At 39.7% G+C, this 27710-nt stretch overlaps 1 long non-coding RNA gene across 2 annotated transcripts in view; it reads left to right on the plus strand.

The window, feature by feature from the left end:
- The first annotated feature begins 8705 nt into the window (after positions 1–8705).
- The window catches only part of LOC123575218 (uncharacterized), a 66352-nt gene continuing 47347 nt past the window's right edge, over positions 8706–27710 (plus strand). For both annotated transcript variants that reach the window (XR_010577025.1, XR_006700412.3), the window contains exons 1-2: positions 8706–8772; positions 9681–9800. This is a non-coding gene — a long non-coding RNA (uncharacterized lncRNA). The remainder of the gene's footprint in view (positions 8773–9680; positions 9801–27710) is intronic.

Below are 27710 nucleotides of genomic sequence, written 5' to 3' on the forward strand. Positions count from 1 at the left end.
ATGGTTTTTTGTTTGTTTGTTTTTGTTTTGTTTTGTTTTGTTTTGAGATGGAGTCTCATTCCAGGCTGGCGTGCAGTGGTGTGATCTTGGCTCACTGCAACCTCCACCTCCTGGGTTCAAGCGATTCTCCTGCCTCAGCCTCCCAAGTAGCTGGGACTACAGGCACGCACCATCATGCCTGGCTAATTTTTGTATTTTTAGTAGAGACGGGGTTTCACCATATTGATCAGGCTGGTTTTGAACTCCTGACCTCATGATCCACCCGCCTTTGCCTCCCAAAGTGCTGGGAAAGTGCTGGGATATAGCCACCACACCCAGCCGGAATGTATGCCTAGTGACTTTGAGACCCTTCGTGTGATAGCTGCCTTTAATGAGGGGCCATTGTCACTTTGTAGGTACTTAGGTAGACGAAAGCAGGGAATTATTTCATTAAATAACATTTTTATTACCTTAGAGGCCTTTTCTGTACAGCATGGAAATGCTTCTACCCAGTTAGTGAAAGTATCTACCCACACCAGGAGATACTGGATGCCCTTCCTCTTTGGCATATGGGTGAAGTCTATCTGCCAGTCCTCCCCTCGATAGCTTCCCATCTTTTGTGTTTGAGGAGGAAGGAGCCACCTGTTGAGGGGATTATTTTTAAGACAGACTTCACCAGCATTAACAACCTGTTTTACTGTTTTTAATAAATTAACTCCTGAAAACAATCTCTGGGCACATTGATAAGTTTTATCCTTTCCCAAGTGAAAAGCTTGGTTTAGGATCTTAAGGAATTTCCACTGGTTGAAGGTGGGCAAGTAGAGCTTGCCATCCTATGACTGTAGACATCCAGAGGGTTAGAAATTGTACCCTCGACAAATAGTGAATTCTGCCTCTGCAAGGGAGTACTAGGGCTTAATTTCTTTTATGAAGCTGTCACAAATTAGAGGGGCTTTGTCTGTTGAGGCCCTGAAGCTTTCTTGCCACTGACTTGGCTGCCTGATTAGCTAACTTGTTTCCTTTGGCTATTTCATCTGTTCCCTTCTCATGACCCTTAGAATACGTCACTGCCACCTCCTGTGGATGGAAAACTGAAGATAATAATTGGTAAATTTCCTGATAGTATTTTATAGGAGATCCATTAGTCGTAAGAAAGTGTCTTTTTTTCTAAATGGCAGCATGAGCATGAAGAACTAAGAAAGCATATTTGAAGTCAGTGTAAATGTTAGTTACATAGTTACATTTCCCTTGCTTAATTCAAGTGCTTTTGTAAGAGCTATCAGTTCAGCTAGTTGAGTGCTTGTGCCTGGAGAGAGAGGTGCACGTTCAATAACATCATTCAAAATGACTACTTCATGTCCTGTCTTATAGACCTCTTGTTCCACAAAGGAACTTCCATCTGTAAAGAGGTTCCAGTCTGGAGTTTCTAGGGGAGTGTCCCTAATGTCCTCTCTGACTGCATAGGTTTGTACCATGACTCATTCGCAGTCATGTTCAGGTTCCCATTTCATCGGGGAGGAAAGTGGCTGGGTTTAAGCAAGAAAAGTTTTTTACTGAACTGATGACCCCTCTAAGAGGAGAGCCTGATGTTTAAGCAGCCATTTGTCTGTTAGCCAAAGGCTTCCCACAGAAGACAGCAATCCCACTACATCATCTGGGGTATAAACAGTTAAGACATTTCCCAGGGTTAATATGGTGACCTCTGGTACCAGCAGGACCACTCCAGCAATTGCTCAGAGGCATGCTTGCCATCCTTTAGCCACCAAATCAAGTTTCTTGCTCAAGTAGCCCACTGGCTGTTGAGCTGGTCCTCAAACTTGAGTTAAAACTTCAAAGACCATTTCCTTCTTTTCTGATACATAAAGATTGAAGGTCCTCCTACGGGGAGGCTGATGGCTGGTGCCTTAAGTAAAGCTTGTTTTAGCTGGCTAAAGGCCTTTTGAGACTCAGGTTCCCAGGTTAGGAAATGGCTTTTAGCCACTTGAGTTTCTTTTTTGAGGTAATATAAAAGATTGAATGCCTATTTCACCATACCCAGGTATCCATAGTCTGCAAAATCCTGTAATGCTCCAAAATTCTCTTATTTGCTTGAGGGTTTTAGGGAGGGGGAGGTTGAAAATGGGCTTAATTCTTTCTTCCCCTAATGCTCTGGTCCTTCAGACAACTCTAAACCCAGGTACTTTACTGAGGTTTGGCAAAGCTGGGCCTTGGATTTTGAAACCTTACATTCTGTCATGTAAGAAATTAAGAAGAGCTTCAGTGCCTTCTGGAGAAGCTTCCTCAGTGGGGTCACAGAACAGAAGGTCATCTACATATTGCAAGACCCTGACCTGAGGATGGGAAAACACAGAGAGGTCCTTTGATAGTGACTGTCCAAACAAATGAGGACTGTCTTGAAATCCCTGAGGCAGCACCATCCATGCTAACTGGGTGCTTTGGCCAGAGGGATCTTTGAAAGCAAACAGATAGTGAGAGTCATGATGTAATGGAATACAGAAAAAGGAATCCTTTAGATCTAGGACCATGAACCATTTAGTTCCCTCAGGTATTTGAGTCAGCAAGGGATAAGGACTAGGGACCATCAGATGAATTAGAATTATGGCCTCATTAATGAGTCAGAGGTCCTGAACTAGTCTCCATTCCCCATTGGGTTTTTGTAATCCTAATATTGGGATGTTGCAGGGACTGTTACAGGGTTTGAGGAAGCCTGGCAATTAAGGTTATTAATAATGGCTTCTAGCCCTTTCCTAGCCTCTGGCTTTCGGGGACATTGTCTCCGGTTAGGAAAAGAAGTGTAATCCTTAACATGGATTCAGACTCTTAGCGGTTATAGCTCAACCTATTCTTCCTTGAGTTACCCACACTTCTGGATTAGTGGGAAACAAAGAGTTTGTTCTCAGGCTATAAGGATGCTTGCCCCCATGTGAGCTAAAATGTCTCTACCTAATAAAGGAGTGGGACTTTCAGGCATGATTAGGAAGGCATGTGTGGATAATAGGTCTCCCCAGTTACAGCAAAGGGATTGAGAAAAACATTGGGTTAAAAACTTTCTTAAGATGCCTATCACAGTTGTACTACAAGAAGAAGGGAGGCCTCGATAAGAGACAAGAAGAGAGGCTGGCTCCAGTGTTCAAAATGAGGTCCACCCTCCTTCCTTCAATATCCAGAATCACCTGGGACTCCTGAGCAATAATGCAGTTTGAGCCACTGGAGCCGGGAGTTTGAGCCCCAGGACCCATCAGTCCTAATGGACCATCCGTGAGATGAGTCCTGAGCCTAGTGACCTCCATCTCTAGGGGCAGTCCAATCTCCAGTGGTCACTGCCACAGGCTGGACATGGTTGAGGTGGGTATTTATTTTCTTTTTTTGCTGTCTTGGCACTCCTTCTTAAAGTTCCCTGACTTCCCACACTGGTAGCAACTAGCAGATGCGTCTTGGGGATCCTGGACTTGGCAAGCAGCCTCTGTCCTTCTCTTTTGTTTCCTGTCTTTCTCTGGGGCCTCCTCTTGGTCCCTATTATAAAGACAGAGGAGGTTACTCTCATCAGGTTTTCCGAGATGATATCTGGTCCTATATTACTATATTATCCTTCTGTAGCTTTCTTCTGATATCAGGAGCTGCCTGTATAATAACCGTGTTCTTTAGGATTAGCTGGTCCTCAACTGACACAAGGCATAAGGAGGAGTGTTTTATTGGTGCCTCTCTCAGCCTTTCCATAAAGACTGTGGGATTCTCATCTGGCTTTTGCATTATCCTGAACAGTAGAGTAAATAAGAAGTTTGGCCCTTGTTCTTCATAGGCCCTGCAATATGCACATTAAAACATGTTTTCTTTTCCATTTATCTGTGAAGTCTTTGGGGTTCCAATCAGGGTTGTCAAGAGGTACTGCCTCTTTTCCTATTGAGAATGGAGATTCTCCTATTTCTTCTCCTTCCCTATTTTCTCTTTTCCTTTTTGGCCTGCTACATAGGACATATTGCTTTCTCCAAACTTCTCTCCTGTCTGCAGTACTGCCTATCTCTCAGCTGTTATTAAGGTTTGGCTTATGGGCAGCATAACATCCCTCCGTGAGAGGTCAAACACCTGAGTTAAAGTTTGGAAAGCTTCCATATACCTATTGAGGGTCAGAAAATCAGCCTAAGTCTCCCTTTATTTGCCTAAGGTCCTGCAATGAGAATGGAACTTGAACACTAGTGGCATCACCTCCATTGGGCATTTCCTATAGGGATAAGAGTGGAGCTTGGTTGACTGCAACTCTTGCAAAGGTTTAGTAAGAAGGCCATACCCTTGTACAAAAGAAAATGAGCCACTTTTTTTTTTTTTTTTTCAAAGTCTTGGTGTTTAAGGTGTTCCAGTGCTTCAGAATGCACTGCAGAGGGGTGCAGGCAAAGATGGTTTGTTACCCATCTAGAAAGGGAAGTGAGAAAAAGGAGTTCCTTTAATATCCCTTCTTTCCTTAGAAATGGCCCAGGATGGAGGGGAAGACAGTAGGGGCATACCCCCAACTGTTTCCCCTCCTTGGTTTCCTGAGCTCAGCATCCATTAAAGGTGCTCCCCATGGATGCAGACATGACCCTCAGCCATGGAACCAGAAGAGCGAAGCAACTGGGATTAGTCACCTTCACCCACGTAACTCTAGTCCTCTGCTAGTAATTTCCCTTTGATTCCCTAGGCTTGTGTAATCTGTGTGGCTGTCTGATAGATGGACTATGTAGCAGCTGTATTTGGGCAAGGCCTCTTAATACAGGGAGTGTATTGGGTTGAGCTCTGTATTCTGCTATTATGGTCTGGACTAAAGTATTTACTCTTAGGCAGTGGCTCTGGTTAGCTTTCAAAAGTAAAATCTCCTTACTATTTAAATAGTGTTTTAATTAGAGGCAGAATAGGTACCTTAAAAGAATGTAGGGACTAGATGCAGGTTTTCCTGCTGATGGGACAGCACTGAGACTAAAATTTGGCTTTGGAGGACATTTTCCTCCTCATTATTGAATTTTTCCATTCAAAGAAGGAGCATAAATCCTGGTTTCTAGTAGTGGGATGCAGAAAGAGAGGAATATTGGGAAAATAGAGTATTTCAGCACTGTTAACAGCGTCACCAGGGCGTGTGAACTTTGTACTTGTAATGACCCAAGAAGCCACTGCATTCCTCACCCCTACTCAAACCTATACAACACTGAGGAACATACCCTAAGGAAGACTGGGAAATAGATTTCACTCGGATGCCAACATACAGGGGACAAAAATATCTGCTAATATTTATAGACACTTTCACCAGATGGATAGAGGCTTTCCCAACAAGGACAGAAAAGGAATTAGAAGTGTCCACATTCTTACGTAAAGGGATAATTTCAAGGTTTGGATTACCAAAAAGTCCACCCAGCAATAACATACCCTCCTTCACAGCTAAAGTGATCTAGCAGATTTCCTCAGCCTTGGACATTACACATTATCTTCACTCCTGAACACCTCAATCCTTGTTAAGCTAAAAAAAAGCTAACCATGTTTCTGAAAGGACATCAGAGAAACTCTGTCAAGAGACTTCGCAGGCCTGGATTTCTCTCCCACCTGTAAACCTTTTACATGTGAAAATGGCTCCAAAGAGAACTCTAAAATTTAGTCCATTTGAAATGACTTATGGGAGACCCTTTTTAACTTTATTTTTTTTTTTTTTTTTTTTTTTTTTTTTTGAGACGGAGTCTCACGCTGTTGCCCAGGCTGGAGTGCAGTGGCGCGATCTCGGCTCACTGCAAGCTCCGCCTCCCGGGTTCCCGCCATTCTCCTGCCTCAGCCTCCTGAGTAGCTGGGACTACAGGCGCCCACCACCGCGCCCGGCTAATTTTTTGTATTTTTAGTAGAGACGGGGTTTCACTGTGGTCTCGATCTCCTGACCTTGTGATCCGCCCGCCTCGGCCTCCCAAAGTGCTGGGATTACAGGCTTGAGCCACCGCGCCCGGCCTCCCTTTTTAACTTTAAACCTCCTGTTTGATGAAGACCCATATACAATGCTCACCAGTATTATCAACCTAGGCCGGATTCAAAAAACCCTTGTGTGTGTGTGTGTATGTGTGTGTGTGTGTGTATATATAATATTCCATTATATATATAATATGTAATATATATATAATATTCCATTATATATAATATGTAATATATATAATATTCCATTATATATAATATGTAATATATATATAATCCATTATATATAAAATAGGTAATATATAATATTCCATTATATATATAAAATAGGTTATATATAATATTCCATTATATATATAAAATAGGTAACATATATAATATTCCATTATATATATAAAATAGGTAACATATATAATATTCCATTATATATATAAAATATGTAACATATATAATATTCCATTATATATAAAATATGTAACATATATAATATTCTATTATATATAAAATATGTAATATATACTATTCCATTATATATAAAATATATAATATATATACTATTCCATTATATATAATATGTAATATTATACTATTCCATTATATATAATATGTAATATTATATATACTATTCCATTTTATATAATATGTAATATTATATATACTATTCCATTTTATATAATATGTAATATTATATATACTATTCCATTTTATATATAATATGTAATATATAATATTCCATTTTATATATCATATGTATATTCCATTATATATAATATGTAATATATATATAATATTACATAATATTATATATAATATATAATATGTAATATTATATGTAATTATATATATATAATATTGCATAATGGAATAATATCCAATGGAATAATAATCCAAAAGGAACTCCTTTTTCTCACTTCCCTTTCTAGATGGGTAACATATATATATATATGCAATGGAATATTATTCCATTGGATATTATTCCAATGGGATATTCAACTTCAGAAAACAAAAAGATTCTGACACATGCTACAACATGGATAAAATTTGAAGACACTATACTAAGTGAAATAAACCACTTACAAAAAAAGTTGTATGAATGCAGTTATGTGATGTATGCAGAGTAGTCAAATTGATAAAGACAGAAAGTAAAATGGCAGTTTTCAAGGACCGAAGGAAGAGGAGGTTGGATAATTTCTGTTTAATGGAAATGAAATTTCAGTTTGTAAGATGAAAAGAGTTCTGCAGATTGGTAGCATAAAATGTGAATTTACTTAATGCTACTGTATATTTAATGATATACAGTATTTAATGATAAAATTGTACATGTATTTTATCAAATTTTTTTAAAACTAGAAAACTGGATCATAGTACTAAGAAAATAGGTCATTTATCTTGATTGTCAACATGCTTTGAGTCTTCTGACTATTATTTAAGGTTCCGCTTCGGAACAGCTTGATGGGTGAGGGAGAGGGGAAAGGGTTAAAAACTAACTATTGGTGTTACAGCAGGTAGCTAATCGGCATAATCAGGGCAGGGGAGGGCTCCCCCACCCACTCAGGAATGTAAGGCAATCATCAGGTAATGGTCATGTGGTCATTAAGCTCTCCCTGTAAAATGGCTGATTGTAGCCAGCACCAGGGAAAGGCAGTCTCTCAATAGATAGAAAACACTAAAGTTGGTGATCAGAAGCTTACCAATAAGATCTCAGGAGTTGGGCAAATGGGATCATGCATGCACACTTAGAGGCAAAATGTTGGAGTTTCAATGAAATATGACCCTTCTCTGTGAACATTCAATTGGTAAGGGAAGAACACCTCAAGTGAGAATGCGTACAAGTCCAGTAAACACATTGTACATGTGTCTCCTTCCAGGTCACTGTACATGCAAGGCACTATACATGCAAGGCCACTGTATGCAGGCCACTGTACATGCAAGGCAGCCCACTCAAAGGGAAGAATCAGGGAAGAGGGGATGCAAGATCCTGGAAGCATGTCACGTACCTTGGTTTAAGCCCATTTCCTCCTTCCTCCTCCCTAAAACCATATAATTAAGAGAATTTGGGGGCATTACAGGATTTTGCAGACTATGTATACCTGAGTACCTTAAGATAGCTCGTCACTTATATCACCTCATGAAATAAACTTAAGTGGCTAAAACTCATTTCCTCACCTGGGAAACTGAAGCACAAGAGGCCTTTAACAAGCCTCACTTAAGGTACCAGTTCTCACACTTCCAGTAGGGAAGGCCATCAATCTTTTTTTTATCAGCAAAAATGGGAATGGCCCTGGGAGATTTAACTCAAGCTCAAGGACAAGTTCAACAGCCAGAGGGCTACCTGAGCAAGGAATTTGATTTGGTGGCTAAAGGATGGCCAGCATGACTCTAGGCAATTGCTGCGGTGGTCCTACTGGTACCAGAGACCAGCAAATTAACTTTGGGAAACGTCTTAACTGTTTACACCCCACGTATTGTAGCAAAATGCTGTCCCCTATAGGTAGCCTTTGGCTAACAGACAGCTGACTCCTTAAATACCAGGCTGTACTTTTAGTGGAGTCTACAGTTCAATTACAATTGTGTTCACACCTCAACCCAGTCACTTTCCTCTCTGAGGAAATTAGGGCACCTGAACATGACTTTGAACAAACTGTTGTACAGACCTCTGCAGCCAGGCAGAATCTCAGGAAAACTCCCTTAGAAAATCCAGACGGGACCCTCTTCACAGATGGAAGTTCCTTTGTAGAGCAAGGTCTCCATAAGGCAGGATATGCAATAGCCACTCTAAATGATGTTATTGAAAGTGCTCTCCTGTCTCCAGGAACAAGTGCTCAATTTGCAGAACTGATAGCTCTTACAAGAGCACTTCAAAGAAGCAAGGGAAAGGTAGGTAACATTTACACTGACGCCTTGTATGCTTTCTTTGTTCTTTATGCTCGTGCTGCCATTTTAAAGAAAAGACACTTTCTTACTACTAATGGATTCCCTGTAAAATATCATCAGGAAATTAACAGGTTATTATCCTCAATTTTCCTTCTAGGAGAATTAGCAGTGATGCATTCTCAGAGACATCAGAAGGAAACAGATGAAATAGCAAAGGAAAATAAGTTAGCTGATGAGACAGCCAAGTCATTGGCAAGAAAGCCTAAGGGCCTCAACACTCTTAAAGCCCTTCTAATCTGGATAGAATCTCTAAGAGAAATTAAGCCTCAGTACACCCCTACAGGGATAGAATTGGCCACTTCTCAGGGGTACATTTTTTACCCCTTAGGATGACTACATTCAGAGAATGGCAAACTTCACTTGCCAGCCTCCAGGAAGTAAAAAGTCCTTAAGATCCTTCACCAAACTTTTCACTTGGGTAAGGATAAAACTTACTATGTCCAGAAACTGTTTTCAGGAGAGAACTTATTAAAAAGAGTCCAACAGGTTGCTAATGCTTGTGATGTCTGTCTTAAAAACAATCCCCTCAACAGGCAGCTCCTTCCTCATCAAATACAAAGGATAGGATTCTATCCAGCAGAGGACTGGCACATAGACTTTGCCCACATGCCAAACATGAAGGGCATCCAGTACCTCCTTGTATGGGTAGATATGTTTGCCAACTGGGTAGAAGCATTTCCATGCTGTACAGAAAAGGCCTCTAAGGTAATGAAAGTATTAGTTAATGAAATAACTCCCCACTTTGGTCTACCTAAGTACCTCCAAAGTGACAACAGCCCCTTGTTTCAGGCAGCCATCACACATGGGGTCTCAAAGGCACTAGTCAGACAGTACCATTTCTATTGTGCTAGGAGATCCCTGTCCTCAGGAAAGGTAGAGAAGACAAATGATATCATCAGAGACACCTCAGAAAACTGTCCAAAGAAGCTCATCATCCTTGGGTCAATCTTCTTCCCATGATTTTACTACAGGTAAGAAATACCCCTTCAAAGTGGGTGTGGGCCCTTCTGAAATGCTATATGGATGGCCTTTCCTTACAAATGATTTTCCAGTAGACCAAGAGGCCTCTGAATTGGTTAAGTATGCAACCTCCCTAGCTCACTTCTAACAGGAATTAATACAAGTAGCAGAAGTCCAGCCACAAGAAATAGAAGAACCTTTTATTAAACCAGGAGATTTGGTATCGATAAAGGCTCTCCTCTCCCTATCTTCTTCCCTAAACCCAAACTGGGAAGGGCCTTACACTTTTCTTTCAACCTCATCAGCAGTAAAATTTACAGAAATTAACTTCTGTATATGTTACAATCGAGTCAAATCTTGGAAAGCTGAGGGAGCAGCCCTGGATGGCCCAGAGGAATATTGTGGATATCAATGTGAAGAGAGAGGGGATCATTAGCTGAAAACCATAAAAGATAAGTAAATGAGTGAGAGCTACTTGTCCTACTCAGTCTAACCCCTACCTTGCCAGATACTTTCAGTCATTTCTACCTTTCCTATCAAGATTCACCATTAGATATTAGAACTTCTTTTTCATGCATACTTTCAGGGACATTTTGATTATCCATGGGATTACATTTGTGACTTTATAGACACCCAAAGGGAAAGTCTATATCTTCACGAGTAAAATTTTAGATGAAAATTATTTACTGAACCATACTTGAGGAAGTTACTATACTCACTCTACTATTTGCAGAAGGACTATGCACTTTGCCACATGCAATGTCAAATTCCAGAAGGAAAATTCTAATTGCTGTAATATTCTGCCTAATTTCCACCTTTATGGTAGAACTAATAATTATAGAAATGATTAGCCAAAGTTAACACTAAAGTTACTGTATTCACCCAGTCCAATGCCACTTATCAAAAAAAAAAAAAATTGCTTTTATATCAATGCTTCTGGTAAAGTACAGCGACATCTGGTGGAGTCAAACCAGTATTACAACCCTTCAGAATGGCTAACAGGTATCAAACTCTTCTGCAATGGTTGTGTCCTATAGTACCCCCACTAATTGTGGTAATCCTAATATTCATATCTGAACCCTATATTCAAAACCTTCTTCTTTTCACCTAGAAGCTATTAAACTCCAAATAGTGCTGCAGATGGAACCACACATGGACATGACTTTCTTTCAAGGACCCTTTGATCAACCCCAGGATGAGCCTTAGCTGCTGTTACCTACACAGCGCTCCTCTCCAGCAGGAAGTAGTCAGAAAGAGTCATCATAACAGCAGTTAGGATTTACACTCCTGAGGGGGAAATATGATACAGAGGTAGAAAGAAATTATTTACGCAGATAGTAAGGGGAAAAGAGTCCTCCACAGAATTTCTTTTCTGACAAAAAGTGACTCACAACATTGTTTTTTTTCTAACAAAAAGCAGCCTAAAATATCAAGCTACAAACTTACATAAGCAAGCTGGAAGCTTACACTGGAGAATGACAGCAGCTGCACCAACAGAAAAAGGCTAGCTAGGGGCCAGCCATGTCTAACATGGAGGCTCCAGCTTCCTTTTTTTTTTATTACCCTGTGTTCAGTAAGAAAAAAAATAGTCAACATGGTGCAGCTGAGGCAGAGACCCGCCTGCATAATAAATGTTTAGGGTGGGAGGTACTAGAGATTATGCCTTGTGAAAATAAAACACATGATCTAACCACTTTCTTCATGGCATATATAAATCACACACCACCTCTTCACTAGCTCATTGATAAAATGGCAGGCATTTCACCACAGAACCAGCAAGCCATTTTTCCAGCACAACTCTCTGCAGCAGAGGGCTATTTTCTTTCTCTTGCTGTTAAAATTCTGCTGTCAACTTCACACTTTCTGTGTCAGTGTTTATTCTCCATGGCTGTAAGACAACAAATCTCAGGTGTTACACTAGACAATGAGGCTGCTTCAATAGCAGACCCCAAATATAAAAATATTTTACCCTGACATTTGTTTCTTTTATATATTTCGAAATGACCTTGCAAAACTGTCTTTAGAACATTGCCATTAATGCAGCCAGGCCATACCATTCTAGAACTTTTCCAGATCTAGGAGAGATTAAATGAGATTAAATGAGAGGCTGACGCTTTTAACATCTGAAAAGAGACATTTGCCACCTATACTCTCTGCAGGCTGCTACCAATGAGGCTTCTTCTGCTTAACAAGAAACTTGGCCTCCACAAACCCCCTATCTTAAATCAAGCATTCCTTTCTACTGACTTCAAGTCTCTTTAGACAAAACTTAACTCTTTCAAACAATTACCAATCAGAAAATCTTTGAATCCACCTATGACCTGTAGCCATCCCCCTTGAAGATATCTCACCTCCAAACTTGAACCAATACATTCCTTCCATGTATTTATTCATGATTTTATCTATAATTCATGTCTCCCTAAGTTGTATAAAATCAAATTGTAACCCAGTTACCTCAGGCACACTATCTCAGGACCTCTTGAGAGCTATACTCACTCATATTGCCTCAGAATAAACCTCTTTACATATTATACAGATATTTTTTAATCAACAGACTATTTCATAAGTCTTGTAAAATTATCTGGTTGTTTAAAACATGTACATGTATAATTTTGATAAAAATAAGAATATAATTATCTAAAATATTGCCACGTTTATAGCACTATTCACCTTTGCCAAAATTATAGCCATCCTACAGAAATTAAAGTGATTCTTATTTTCCATATTGGGAAAAAAATGTTTCCACCAATTTCTGGATCTGTAGCAGGACCAGCCACAGGCAAAACTCCTCAGACACTGAGTTAAAGAAAGGAAGGGCTTTATTTGGCCAGGAGCATCAGCAAGACTCACGTCTCAAAAACTGAGCTCTCCGAGTGAGCAATTCCTGTCCCTCTTAAGGGCTTACAACTCTAAGGGAGTCTGCGTGAGAGCGTCATGATCAATTGAGCAAGCAGAGGGTACATGACTGGGGGCTGCATGCACCGGTAATTAGAATAGAACAGAACAGGACAGGCATTTTCACAGTGCTTTTCCATACAACATCTGTAATCTATAGATAACATAACTGATCAGGTCAGGGCTCGATCTTTAACTACCAAGCCCAGGGTGTGGTGCTGGGCTGTCTGCCTGTGAATTTCACTTCTGCCTTTTAGTTTTTACTTCTTCTTTCTTTGGAGGCAGAAATTGGGCATAAGACAATATGAGGGGTGGTCTCCTCCCTTAGATCTAGTGGATGTTTGCCACCCAACTGACTTCTAAATCCTCTGTTTCTCCTTGCAGCCAATTTTCTTTACGTAAGTAGACAAGGAATAATAAACATGGGTAACTTTAAACAGAAATAATATAATAACCTGTGGATAACAATGATAACATGGTGCCAACTGAAATTTCCTGGAAATTTTAAACACTCAGGAACATATATCACAGATTGTGTCCTGACAAATTAAGAAAATGCAATCCACACTCTTAATATTGTTTACTTCCATAGCAAATGTTTCTAGACATAGAATGGGTAAGGAGAGAAAAAAAGAAATAACAGTTAAACATTCAGCTGTGACCAGTGTTAAGTTGTATGCCATCCTGAATTTAAATATGCCAATGCAGAGGCTTTAGAATAGAAGAAGCCAAAGAAACTACCAAGTATAAAGCCCTCGTGAAAGAATTCTAACACCCAAAGTAAGGAGTTGGTTTATCCATACTGATTTGATGAAAAACTATTTTTATAATAAAGTACATTCATTTTTTCTAGTCTTTTGTACAGAGATGCACTTTAGGATTACAGACCAGTTTCATCCCAAAAGAGCAGACAGAGGTAGTGATTGATATGGGGAAGCAGAATTCCCACCAAATTACAGGTTCTCAGGGTACAGTCATTTTTATCTGCCTGATCAAAGGACTAAAGTTCAGTACAGGGTCCCAGTAGGGGCAGCAGCATGAGCTGGCTGCATGTCCTGTTGCCTCAGACTTTCCTGTTGAGCTGGCTCTGTAATCTTCTTACAGAGCCACCAGACTGTGGTCCTGCCTTCTACCTGCACAGCTGGGCAACCAAGGGCAGGACTAGGTTCTAGGGGAGGAATATGCCGGCAATGAAGTTCTGGAGCACTCCATGCAAAAATAATACAAATCCTTTAAAACAGCATATGTAAAATAAATCACAACATATGTATTAAACATACAATGGTGCTGAAATATTGCAATATTCTAGAGTTGTGAGGTTTTATTAATTACCTAAGCTTTGTATTTAAAGCTTACAGGCCTTATTCTAAGAATGCTTAATCCAATGCTGGGAATCATGTAATTGTATCAAGCAGTGAAAAAAGAAATACATTAATGGTCAGATTTGTTTAAAAATGTGTATCTCCTTGGATCACTGCTGACCAACCTAACCTCTTTCCTGCATTCCTGCGTCCTGCCTGGCCTCAGCTGCCTCTCTCTTTCCTTGTCTTAGACGTCAACTCCAAGCCACCAGTTCTTAATTTTGCCTGCACTTTGGTATCCTCTGGTGATTTAAAAATATAGATGTCGTGGTCCTGCTCCTGGATATTTCGATTTGGTTGGTCATGGGTGTGACTCTTTTAAAACACCCCACAGTTCGTATGATGCAGCCCAAGTTGGAAACGATGGCTTCCTTACATTGACTGAGGACCTCAGTTCTGGTGTCTTCCTCACACTGACTGAGGACCTTGGTTCTGATGTCTGCCTCAGCACCTGCATCCCACCTGCTTCCCACCTGCTTTTCATCTCTATAATCCTCATCACCTTATCAGGAGCTGCTCATTCTGGCCAGAAGGAGGCCTAATACAAGCTGCTTGTGTGCACATCGGTGACACGTGCCAGCAGTGAGAGGCTCAGTCCCTCCATCCCAGATGTCTGAGAGACTGCTTTCGAATAACTGCTTCCCATGCACTGAACCACCTAGGAGGGTTTCTTGTAACCACATACAATAGGGAGTTGTTCTTCTCCGGACGGCCTCTCCTAGGGTGGACAATAGTCCATCTTCTTCTCTCATGGTGGGCTTGTTCCTCCCTGTCCTCGCCCCATACCACCCTCACCCTTTTGAAGCAGAGACTATGTGTAAATTCTGTAAATTATACTTAAAATCAGTCATTCTCAAGGTGAAAGCAGATTTCTCTTGAGGATATGGTTATTTAGATCGTGTTACTGGCTTTGTCTCATAAACAGTTAAGGTTGTGCACATATTTGCTTCAGTTCCACCTATTAGGAAGACCATGCTGTCTTACCTGCAGCTCTGCTACCACCTCCTGGCCACCTTTAGAATAACTGGAGCTGAAAAGCTTCTGTTTTTCTTGGACATCATTACTTTATACTTTGCATTTCTTTCTCATTTTCCTTCCCCTCATATTCTCACCACTACTCTTCTAGACTTTGATTATACTATTTAATTGCTCTTATAAATTCATATGGCAAAGCTGAGAATTTATTTTCATTATAGAGCTGGCCAAGTCAGAAAAACCAACTATACCAGTTATTTGGGATCACACACACATGTGCGCACACACACACATACACACACTCTCTCACAAAAAGACAATTAGCCATTTGCACTTTGCTGCCAGTTAAGGAGGCACTTAGGCACTTGGTATCTATAGGCAATGCACCAGCTGGCCCCACCATGCTTGAATCAGCCAGGCCAGCAGCATCCTCCACCTGGCCAGCATCCTCATGTGTATTATTTGTCTATTCTTGTATTGGTATAAAGAAATACCTGAGACTGGGTAGTTTCTAAAGTAAAGAGGTTTAATTGACTCACAGTTCTGCGGGTTGTACAGTAAGCATAGTGGCTTCTGCTTCTAGGAGGCCTCAGGAAACTTACAATCATGGTGGAAGGCAAAGGGGAAGCAAACACATTTTACATAGTGAGAGTAGAAAGGAAGAGAGAGAGGGGAGAGGTGCTACACCAGATCTCATGAGAACCCTATCATGACAACAGCACTATTGGAATGGTGCTGAAGCATTAGAAGCTGCCTCCATGATCCCATCACCTACCACAAAGACCCACCTCCAGCACTGGGTCTTTCTTTTCTTTTCTCTTTTCTCTTTCCCCTTCCCCTTCCCCTTCCCCTTCCCCTTCCCCTTCCCCTTCCCCTTCCCCTTCCCCTTCCCCTTCCCCTACCCTTCGAGAAAGATCTGACCTCCTAGGCTTCAAGCAATCCTCCCAACTCAGCCTCCCTGGTAACTGGGAGAACAAGTGAGCACCATGCCTCGGTAATTTTTTTTTTTTTTTTTTTTTTTTGTACAGACGAGGTTTCCTTTCCCTATATTGCTTGCCCAAGCTTGCCTGGAACTACTGAACTCTGGTGATCTGCCTGCCTCTGCCTCCCAAAGGGCTGAAATTACAGGTGTGACCCACCATGCCTGGTCCAGAATTGGATGGGGACACAGATCCAAACCAAAGGCAGTATTAAATACCATAGCAAATACCATACCAGGATTAAATACCATATTTGGTGAATTCCTACTTTCATCTTTTAAATCATTTCCATGATAGATATTAATTTCATTTTAATGTTTTGTGATTATTATTAATGTTTATCAGTAGAAGCTAGCATTACTGCTTTCCAATATAAAGAATGATTTCTTAAAAACCACAAATTTAAGGAGATACTTTTACTTTTTAGCCTACATTTTTTTTCTCAGTAAAACAATATTTTGGGGCCCACTGACCTCTCACTTTATGCCATTGAACTATGTAACCACTTTAGATCATTGGTTTGGATTCGAGATGGTAAAAAATATTTTTTTCTAAAAGCAAAGTATGTCTTGGTACATATAAGGTTTATATCATTGGGCAGATTTTGAGAAAGTAAATGCAAAATTAAAACGATTAATTCAATTTTCCTAGTTAACCAGATGATGGCAGCATATCCACATTTTATCAACAGTGAACACAAGGAACGGGGACTCGCCTCTACTTAGTACTGCTAAATACTAATTTCCTGTAATTATCTCCAAATAATTTCAGTTTTCAAAGTATTTTAGTAACAATACTGTAATATTTTATATTATAAACATAGAACTGAGTAAATACTGAGACCACATCTTTAATTTGCCTACAGGTGAGCTGCATTTTGATTCCGTGGCTCCTTTCTTGGGCAATAACAGACCCATCAATTATTTTCTAGATTAGCAATGTCCAGTAGGACTTTCTATCATATATCTGTGCTGTTCAATATGGTAGCTACTAGGATCATAACCAAATGTGGCTATTGAGCACTTGAAATGTGTTGGTGCTACTAGTACTACTAGTATGTAGTGCCACTGGTGCTACTGAGGAATTCAGTTTTAATTTCATCTGAATTAATTCAAATATATGTAGTCATGTATGATAGCAACTATTGTTACTGGAGAACACAGTGCTAGTTGACACAAATGACTTACCCAACAAGTCAGCGTGTTTCTCAGACTGATTAATTGCTACTTTGTGGGTAAAAGCTTGCTCAATACAAGCATAGCTAATCAGAGGCTATTAAAATTAAACTTTTGTTGGGAGTTCCCAGTCTCATTCTTGACCCAACTCTTGATCAAATTCTCTCCAATCCTACTAGTTCTTTCTAAGGCTCACTTCCCCCATGCCACCCCTCAACCCATGTCTTCCTGACTTTTCTGTGAGCTGATGGATACTTTTTTGTGTCCTATAAGACCTCGCATTCATGTTCCACCTTTGGACCATGGGCCTCTATATTCCACACATTCTCCTGGGTTATCCCACTCACTTCATGGTTTTAATTTCTATCCCTGAGCTGCTGACTTCGAAATCTGTAGCAGCAGCCTTGATCTTGGCAATACTTCTTAACGCCAGATCCAAAGTCTTCATGGACATCTTCACCCGGGAAGCTACCACATAAAATATCTCCCATGGCTCTTGCACTGCCTAAGGATTAAGACCAGAGCTCTTACACTGTTCACCATGACCTGCTCCATGTAATGACCCAGCCTCAACCCCCACCACTCCAGTCTCTCACTCTGCCCTGTCATGCTTCCAATGGCTTGTGACTCCCTGGACACACTGCTGTGTTTCCCATCTCTCTTTTCATACCTCTGAGGTTTTATCCATTCTCCTCCATCCACTAGAAATAGTCTCTGCTCACCCTCCCTTCTTTGCTGGCTAGGAACTATTTATTCAGGCACAATTCAAGCAGCATTTCCTGTAGGAAACTTCCATTCAATTTCCAGACTAGATAAAATTACCTTACACAGCCTTTTTGCATATCTTTGTCATTGTAATTATAACTGTTGATTTTCTCTCTCAGCTGCTTGAATGCAAGAATTTTCTCTTATTCAATGATTGCAGGCAGTTGATGCTCAAAATTTTTACCAAACTTTTGCATGAAATTCACATTGAATTGTAAGAACTGTTTCTCCATTGTAGTAGGTGTATTTAAAAGGTATAGTGAGTGTACATAGAAGAAAACTGTGACTAGCTCTCAATACGACTTTCTATATCCAAATTGTCCCAAGCTCTCTACAGTAACTTGCCGATCGTAATGGATACGTTTTTTCACAAAATCATCCTAAGTGGCCTGTAGCTCATCTCAAATACCTGCTTTGAAAATGAACATTCACAGTCAATGCTACCAAATAATGCCAATGAGAAAGCATCAAAAACATACTAAAAAAGATGAATTTTCAGTTTTCTTTTATCAATGTTGTTCAAAGCCTGATTCTGAGGACTTAATCTTGGCCTCCCCTGTGCTTTGTCAGGCTTGTCAATTCTTTAGTAGATGGATCCTTGTGATTAGGACTAAACCCAGCACATGGATCATTGAGCTACCTCAGTGTGTACAGCCCCTTGGCCTGCCTCATACTGTGCTCTGGGTGCTAAACATCCCATCCAAGCCTGAAATCCAGTCTCCACACACAGATCTCCATCTCTCTGGACCACTTTCACTATGCAAAAATCAACCACTTACAAGAATGAGTTGATTTGGTGAGTGATATGTGGAAGAGCCAATTTCTCTTCTAGATTAAAATTCAAAACAGTTAAAATTTTGCTCACCCTAAGGCATTACATTTAGATGATCTCCTCCTCCAGTTAGAAGCATGGTGGTTAAAAAGGAAATGTGATTTTCTATCAATTTCATTGAGTTGAATTTTCCCTCAGGTGTAGTGCTTTCCAATTTACAAACTCTTAGACCTTCCAGATTGTAGAGTCACACTACAACTGTGAGCTAGTACTTTACTGAATGATGTCACTATGTGACTAGTATTACACCATCGCTATTAAGGAATCTTGGGTAAAGATCACTGATATTTTAGAAAATCATCCCAAAATTAGAGACATACACCTATATACAAGAAATAGTTATAAATTATTTTGAATCAGTAAATTTGTCAAACATTTTTATAATCTGACCAATTTTTATAATATTCTTGTCTGAGTCCGATTGTGGGGCTATAACAAAATACCTGAGACTGAATAACTTGTAAACAACAGAAATTTATTTCTCACAGTTCTCGGGGCTGGGAAATCTGAGATCAAGGCACTGGCAGGTTGATGGTTGATAAGGGTTGCCCTCTCTGCTTCCAAGATTCAGTTTTGTTGCTGCATCCTTCAGAAGGGATGAATACTATATCTTCACATGGCAAAAACTCTTTTATAAGGCATTAATCCATTAGCCCACATGGTCTAACCCCCTCTTGAAGTCTGCACCTCTTTTTCTGTTGCCTTGGGAATCAAGTTTCAACATGAATTTTGAGTGGGGCACAAACATTTAAACCATAGCAATTGTCTCTGATTTATTTTTATTTTTTTATTTTTTTAAAGGTAGGCTACTTGAAAGTCTGTTTGGTTCCTTAATACTCACATTAAGAAGATTTTATCAGAGTTCTACAAAACTGTAATGCCACGAAGCAGAATTCTCATGAAGTCATTTCTTTCCCATGTCATATATATTTAAAGGCAAATTGATTACAGATGATGAATGTGGAACACTAATCTCTCATTTAAAAACTCAGTAACTGAAAAGAACAAGTTATTTAGCAGAAATATTCAGTGAAGTTGCACTCTTTGGAGAGAGAAAAACTAGCTTTGACTCCATGTAGCTTTCTGCTCCACCCATCCGTAGTTGTAAAAGGGAGAAAGGCACAAAGCAGAATCAATTATTGTTCCTTGCAGGAAACTAGAAATTCTTTCCACTTGACCCGCTCGACCCACTCATTGAAATTACACCCTTTGTAAAATGTATTTTTTTAATCTTCAGTTTTCTGTGCAGTTTTATAAACCAACCTGTGATACAAATTTTGACTCAAGAAGCTCATATTTCTTTCTTTTTTAAAATTTTGTTAAGATACAAGATCTTACTCTGTCACCTAGGCTGCAGTGAGGTGGCACAATCATAGCTAAATGCAGCCACAAACTCTGGCTTCAAATGATACTCCTGCTTTAGCCTCCCAAGTAGCTGGGACTACAGGTATGTGCCACCACGCCTGGCTAATTTATATTTTTTAATTTTTTTGTAGAGAAATGGTCTCACTATGTTGCCTAGGCTGGTCTCAAACTCCTGGCCTCAAGCAATCCTATTGCCTTAGCTTTCCAAAGTACTGGGATTATAGGTGGGAGCCATTGTGCCTGGCCAAAAAGCTCATGTTTCTTAAAATTCTTTGCTTTTAAATGCTGGACACAACTTTACAAAGCATATTTAAATATATCTTAGATAGCATGAATGCACAGGCCCTCCACACCTTAGACAAACAGCTCACATATGTCATGGACAGAGACTATTTAAAACATTTTGTTCTTCTTTGCAAAGGAAAAACCAATGCTGCTGTTCCCTTCCACGTGAAGGGGCTCAGTTGGTGTAATTCCAAGACCGAGCCTCCCTCTGCTCCTTTGCTCAGTTTATCCCCATGAGGTGGAAGACTCCTCTGACTACTAAGTGTCAACTTTGAGGAGGATACATTTCAGGAAGGATGAATGGAGCTTGCTTGGCTCAGCTCTGCCTTCTTCCTCTTCGAGTAGGGGTGTGAAGCAAGCTCCCATTTCCCTCTGCACTCCCAGGCTCTGGCACTGCCTGTGAGCCTGGCTTTCACAAGCTGTGCATTTGCCCTCTGAACTAAACTTTAGTCTCCAACTAAGCCTTTGTCATAATACATTTTATGTCTTACTCCACGTTTCATTTCTCAGCTTATTCAGATATCCAGCTGAGATAAAAGTGTGTGTTTTTGTTTTAGGACCTGTCACATACCTCAGTACTTAGTGCATGAACAAGGAACACTGACAAATAGAAGAGGGGAATTTGTGGAAGATAGGCTGTTAGTGGGAGCAAGGTTTTCTGGCTTTAGACATTGAACTTCACTGTATAAACAGTAATTGACCTTCACACTTTCTATGGGATCATAAAAGGTCAGATGAGTTTTTAAAATTGTGTAGTGGCCTATGGTGATTTCTTAAAATTTAATTTAATTTAAAGTTCTGGGATACATGTGCAGGATGTGCAGGCTTGTTATCCAGGTAAACGTGTGCCATGGTGGTTTGCTGCACCCATCAACCCATTGCCCAGGCATTAAGCCCCACATGCATTAGCTATTTATCCTGATGCTCTTCCTCCCCCTGTCCCCACCCACAACAGACTCCAGTGTGTTGTTCCCCTCCCTGTGTCGATGTGTTATCATTGTTCAGCTCTCACTTATATGTGAGAACATGCAGTATTTGGTTCTCTGTTCCTACATTAATTTGCTGAGGATAATTCACAATAGCAAATACATGGAATCAACCCAAATGCCTATCAATGATAGATTGGATAAAGAAAATGTGATACATATACAGCATGGAATACTATATAGCCATAAAAAGGAATGAAATCATGTCCTTTACAGGGACTTGGATGGAGCTGGAAGCTACGGTAAAAGTTTTTAATCATACTGGGTAACCTCAACTTATGACAACTTTATGTGCAAGCCATGGCTGTTTGTGTAGACAGGGGAGTGTACTTTGAGGACTCAAGAAAATGATGCTCAGAACTCACTGAACCTACATAAGCTTGGGCCTCAGCAAGGACTGAAAAAGAACTTGGTTCTCCAGTGACCCCGACTGCAAGGTTCTCAGCTTGAGCACAAGCCTCCAGCTGGCGCAGGGAGAACCAGGTACAGGCTGACCCTTCAGTTCGCCATGCAGTCATTGCAGTGGGGAAGACACAACCACAGAGGAAAAACAGGCATTCTTCACTTAGGACATAATATGGTGGAGAGAGAACAATTTTTATTGGTTTTACTGTCTTCTTAGCTGGGGGTGGTAAGACAGTTCAATTCTACACATGCTACATAATGCTTCCTTTAAGTGATTAACAACTAGACAGGAAAGACTAGATTTGCTGCCCAAAATTCCATTTGCAAGCAGGACCAAGGAGGAAATTGGAGAGATTATTTTAGAATTCACTTGGTGTGTTCATAGAATCCAGTTTCAAAATGCCAAATCATTTCTAGGTGGGAACACAGTTACTACAGGTGTCTGTAGGTATGCCTGGAGGGAGAGCACTTGGTAAATATATAGAATTTGAGACAAAAAACAATATTGAGATCCTCATGTTTGAGATATTTTCCTCTCTCATCCCTTTAGGCAGTGTTTCTCAAACATTTAGGGTGCATTTAAATCGCCTGGAGAGTTTGTTAAAACCCAGGTGGCCTAACACGGTGAAACCCCGTCTCTACTAAAAATACAAAAAACTAGCCTGGCGTGGTGGCGGGTGCCTGTACTCCCAGCTAGGCGGGAGGCTGAGGCAGGAGAATGGCGTGAACCTGGGAGGCGGAGCTTGCAGTGAGCCGAGATCGCACCAGGGCACTTCAGCCTGGGCGACAAAGCGAGACTCTGTCTCAAAAAAAATTAAAAAACAAACAAACACACACAAAAACCCAGGTTGCTGGGCCTCAGCTCCAAAGTTTCCAATTCTGTAGGGCTGGGTGAGGTCTGAGAATCAGCATTCCTAAAAAGTCCTCAGTGAGGCTGATAGTTCTTGTTCAGGGACCACACCTTGAGAACCATGGCCCTGGGTGAGCAGGCATCAGAAGCATCAGCAGCAGCTTTAGTTTAAGTGCCTGGCAGGGGTGATTTTCCAGCAGAAATGAATCTCGGTTTGAAGGGAAAAGTATTTTCCAGGCAGGGGGTTTATTAGGGCTAAGCAATAGTATGATAAGCCCATTGAAAATCTGAAAACATAATAGATGACAGTTTCTGGACCCACTAAATGACTTCACCATTTCTTTTTTCTTCAATTAAAATAAGAAGTTTATTCCCATTCTTTCCATTTCCTGGAAAATGAAATGAACAGATGGTTGGCATCTTACATGTTGCCCCAGGTGAGAATATATTTTTGTTCACATTTGCTCACTCACCACTTTTTTATAGCTTTTATTTTAGGTTCAGGGGTACATGTGGAGGTTTGTTATACAGGCACATTGCATGTCACAGGCGTTTGGTGGACAGACAATTTTGTCACCCAGGTAATCAGCATAGTATCTGATGGGCAGTTTTTGCATCCTTGCCCTCCTCCCACCCTCCACCTTCCAGTAGGCCCTGGTGTGTTGTTGCCCTGTTTGTGTCCATGTGTACTCGATATGGTTTAGCTCTGTATCCCCACTCAAATCTCATGTAAATTGTAATCCCTAATGTTGGAGGAAGGGCCTGGAAGGAAGTGATTGGATCATAGAGGTGGTTTCTAATGGTTTGGCGCCATCCCCCTAGTGCTGTCTTGTGATAGAGTTCTCATGAGATCTGGTTGTTTGAAAATGTGTAGAACCTCCCTCCACCCTCCTGCCGGCCAGGTAAAGATGTGCTTGCTTCCCCTTTGCCTTTCACCATGATTGTAAATTTCCTGAGGCCTCCCCAGAAGCAGAAGTCTGTTCAGCCTGCAGAACTGTGAGCCAATTAAACCTTTTTTATTCATAAATTACCCAGTCTCACGTAGTTTTTTTATTACAGTACAAGAATGCACTATTACAGTACTTAATGTTGAGCTCCAACTGATAAGTGAGAACATGCAGTATTTGGTTTTCTGTTCCTGTGTTAATGCACTTAAGATAATGGCCTCCAGCTACATCCATGTTCCTACAAAGGACACAGTCTCAGGCTTTTATGGGACTGTGTAGCATTCCATGGTTTATATGTACCAATTTGCTTTATCCAGTCTACTTTTGATGGGCATTTAGGTTGATTCCATATCTTTGCTTTTGTGAATAATGCTGCAGTGAACATATTCATGTGCATATCCAGGTGTCTTTGTGGTGGAACAATTTATATTCCTTTGGGTATATACCCAATAATGGGATTCCTGGGTCTAACCATAATTCTACTTTAAGTTCTTTGAAAAACTGTCAAACTCCTTCCCACAATGGAACTGATTTGCATTCCCATCAGCAGTGTTTAAATGTTCCCTTTTCTCTGCAGCCTCACCAGCATCTATTACTTTTTGACTTTTTAGTCATAGCCATTCTGACTTACATGAGATGGTATCTCACTGTGGTTTTGATTTACATTTCTCTACTTATTGGTGAGGTTGAGCATTTTTGTATATACGGTTGCCACGTATATGGTTTTTTTTGAAAAGTGTCTGTTCAGGTTCTTTGTCCACCGTTCAATGGGGTTGTTTGTGTTTTTTGGCTTGTGAATTTAAGTTCCTTACAGATTTTGGATATTAGACCTTTGTCAGATGCAAGTTTGCATATATTTTCTCCCACTCTGTAGGTTGTTTCCTTGTTCTATTGATAGTATATTTTGCTTCATAGGAGCTCTTTAGTTTAATTAGGTCCCATTCATCTGATTTTGGTGTCTTCCTCATGAAATCTTTGACAGGGTCTATATCAAGGTGGTATTTCCTAGCTTATCTTCCAATAATTTTATAGTTTTAGATTTGACATTTAAGTGTTAAATCCATCTTGACCTGATTTTTGTATACGATGTAAAAAGAGTTTCAATCTTCTGCGTATGGCTAGCCAGTCATCCCAACACCACTTATTGAATAGGGAGTCAGTTCCCCATTACTCTTTTTTATAGACCTTTTTGAAGATCAGATGGTTGTATATGTGTGGCCTTATTTATGGGCTCTCTATTCCGTTCCATTGGTCTATGTGCCTGTTTTTGTACCAGTACCATTGTTTTGGTTACTGTAGCTTGTGGTATAGTTTGAAGTTAGGTAATGTCATGCCTTCAGTTTGTTCTTCTGCTTAGGATAGACCTGGTTATTCAGGCTCTCTCTCTGTCTCTCTTTTTTTCTTTCATGTGAATGTTAAAATAGTTTGTTCTCATTCTATGAAGAATGTCATTGGTAACTTGATAGGAATAGCATGATTCTATGAATCTCTTTGGGCAGCATGGCCATTTTCAAAATATTGATTCTTCCTATCCATGAGCATGGAATGGTTTTCCTCATTTGTTTGTGTCACCTCTGACTTCTTTGGGCAGTATTTTATAATTCTCATTGTAGAGATATTTCACCTCCCTGGTTAGCTGTATTCCTAGGTATCTTACTCTTTTTGTGGCTATTGGGAATAGATTGCATTCTTGGTTTGGATGTTGTTGGTTTATAGAAATGCTACTGGTATTTGTACATTTATTTTGTACCCTGAAACTTGGCTGAAATTGTTGATCACATTTAGCAGCTTTTGGGCCTAGTCTATAGGATTTTCTAGGTAGAGAAACATACCATCTGCGAAGAGAAATAGTTTGACTTTCTGTCTTCCTACGTGGGTGCCTTTTATTTCTATTTCTTGCCTGATCGTTCTAGCTAGGACTTCCAATACTATGGTGAAAAAGGGTGGTGAGAGTGGGCCTACTTTTCTTGTTGATGTTCTCAAGGGAAATGCTTCCAGCTTTTGCCCATTCAGGATGATGGTAACTGTGGGTTTGTCATAGATTGCTCTTATTATTTTGATGTATGCTCTTTAATGCCTAGCTTGTTGAGGGTTTTAAGATGAAAGAATGTTGAATTTTATTGAAATTCTTTTCTGTGTCTATTGAGAGGATGATGTGGGTTTTGTTCTTAGTTCTGTTTATGTGGTGAATAATATTTATTGATTTATATATGTTGAACCAACCTTACATACCAGAGATAAAGCCTAGTTGATCATTGTGAATTAGCTTTTTGATGTGCTGCTGGATTTGGTTTCCTAGTATTTTGTTGAAGATTTTTGCGTCTATGTTCATTGAGAATAATGGCCTGAAGTTTTCTTTTGTGTGTGTTTCTCTGCTATGTTTTGGTATCAAGATAATGCTGGCCACACAGAATGAGTTAGGAAAAAGTCCCACCTCTTCAATTGCTTAGATTTGTTTTAGTAGGAAAGATACCAGCTTTTTACACATCTGGCAGAATTCAACTGTGAATCCATCTGTCCTGGGCTTATTCTGATTGGTAGGCTTTTCATTGCTGATCCAATTTCAGAACTCATTATTGGTCTGTTCAGGGATTCAATTTCTTCTTTGTTCAATCTTGGGAGGTTATGTGTTTCTAGAAATTTGTCCATTTCTTCTAGGTTTTCCAGTTTGTGAGCGTAGAAGTGTTCATAGTAGTCTCTGAGAGTTTTTTGTATTTTTGTGGGGTGGTTGGTAATGTCCTCCCTATAATTACTTATTGTGTTTATTTGGATCTTCCCTCTTTTCTTCTTCATAAGTTTAACAATCTATTGATTATATTTGTTCTTTCAGAAAACAAACTACTGGATCCATTGATTTTTTCTTTGTATGGTTTTCTCCATCTCAATTTCCATTAGTTCAGCTCTGATTTTTGTTATTTCTCTTCTTCTGCTAGCTTTAGAATTGGTTTACTCCTCTTTCTCTATTTTCTCTAGGCATGATATTATGTGGTTAATTTGAGATCGTTTTAACTTTTTGATGTGGGTTTTTTAGTAAATACACTTCCCTCTTAACATTACTTTAGCTGTCTCCCAGAGATTCTGGTCTTTTTTTTCGTTAGTTTCAAAAAATGTCTTGGTTTTTGCCTTAATTTTATTGTTTACCCAAAGTCATTCAGGAGAAGGTTGTTTAATTTCCCTGCAGTTGTTTGATTTTGAGTAATTTTCTTAGTATTGATTTTTGTTTTTATTTTGCTGTAGTCTGAGAGTGTGGTTGGTTTTTTGGGTGTGTTTTTTTTAATTTGCTGGGGATTGTTTTATGGCTGATTGAGTTGCTGATTTTAGAGTATGTCTAATGTGCAGATGAAATGAATACATAATCTCTTGTTATTGGGTGGAAAGTTCTGTAAATGTCTGTTAGGTCTATTTGGTCAAGTGTCGAGTCAAGGGCCTGAATATCTTGTTAGTGTTTTGCCTCAAAGATCTGTCTAATAAACACTGTCAGTGGAGTGTTGAAGTATTCCACTATTATTGTGTGGTTATCTATGTCTCTTTATAGATCTGTAAAAACTTGTTTTAGGAATCTGAGTGTTCCTGTGCTGGGTCCATATATATTTAGCATATTAGGTCTTCTTGTTGAATTGAACCCTTTACCATTATGTAATGCTCTTCTTTTTCTTTTTCTTTTTTTTTTTTTTTTTTATCATTGTTGGTTTAAAGTCTGTTTTGTCTGAAATTAGAAGAGCAACCCTTGATTTTTTCTGTTTTCTATTTTCTGGGTAGATCTTTCTTCTTTCCTTTACTTTGACCTGGGTGGGTGTCATTGCATGTGAGATGGGTCTCTTGATATGTTGATATGTGCAGATTTGATCCTGTCATCATGTTGTTAACTGGTTTTTATGCAAACTTGATTTGTGGTTGCTTTATAGTGTGAATAGTGTATGTAATTCACTAGGTTTTTGTGGTGGCTTGTAATGATCTTTTCTATATTTAGCATTCCCTTAAGGATTTCTTATAAGGCAGATCTAGTGGTAATGATTTCTCTTTGTATTTGCTTGTCTGAAAAAGATCTTATTTCTTCATTTTTGAGGCTTAATTTGGTTGGAAATGAAATTATTGATTGG

This window comes from Macaca fascicularis, chromosome 8 (genome assembly GCF_037993035.2).
Source record: "Macaca fascicularis isolate 582-1 chromosome 8, T2T-MFA8v1.1".
In the NCBI taxonomy this organism is placed as follows: Eukaryota; Metazoa; Chordata; class Mammalia; order Primates; family Cercopithecidae; genus Macaca; species Macaca fascicularis.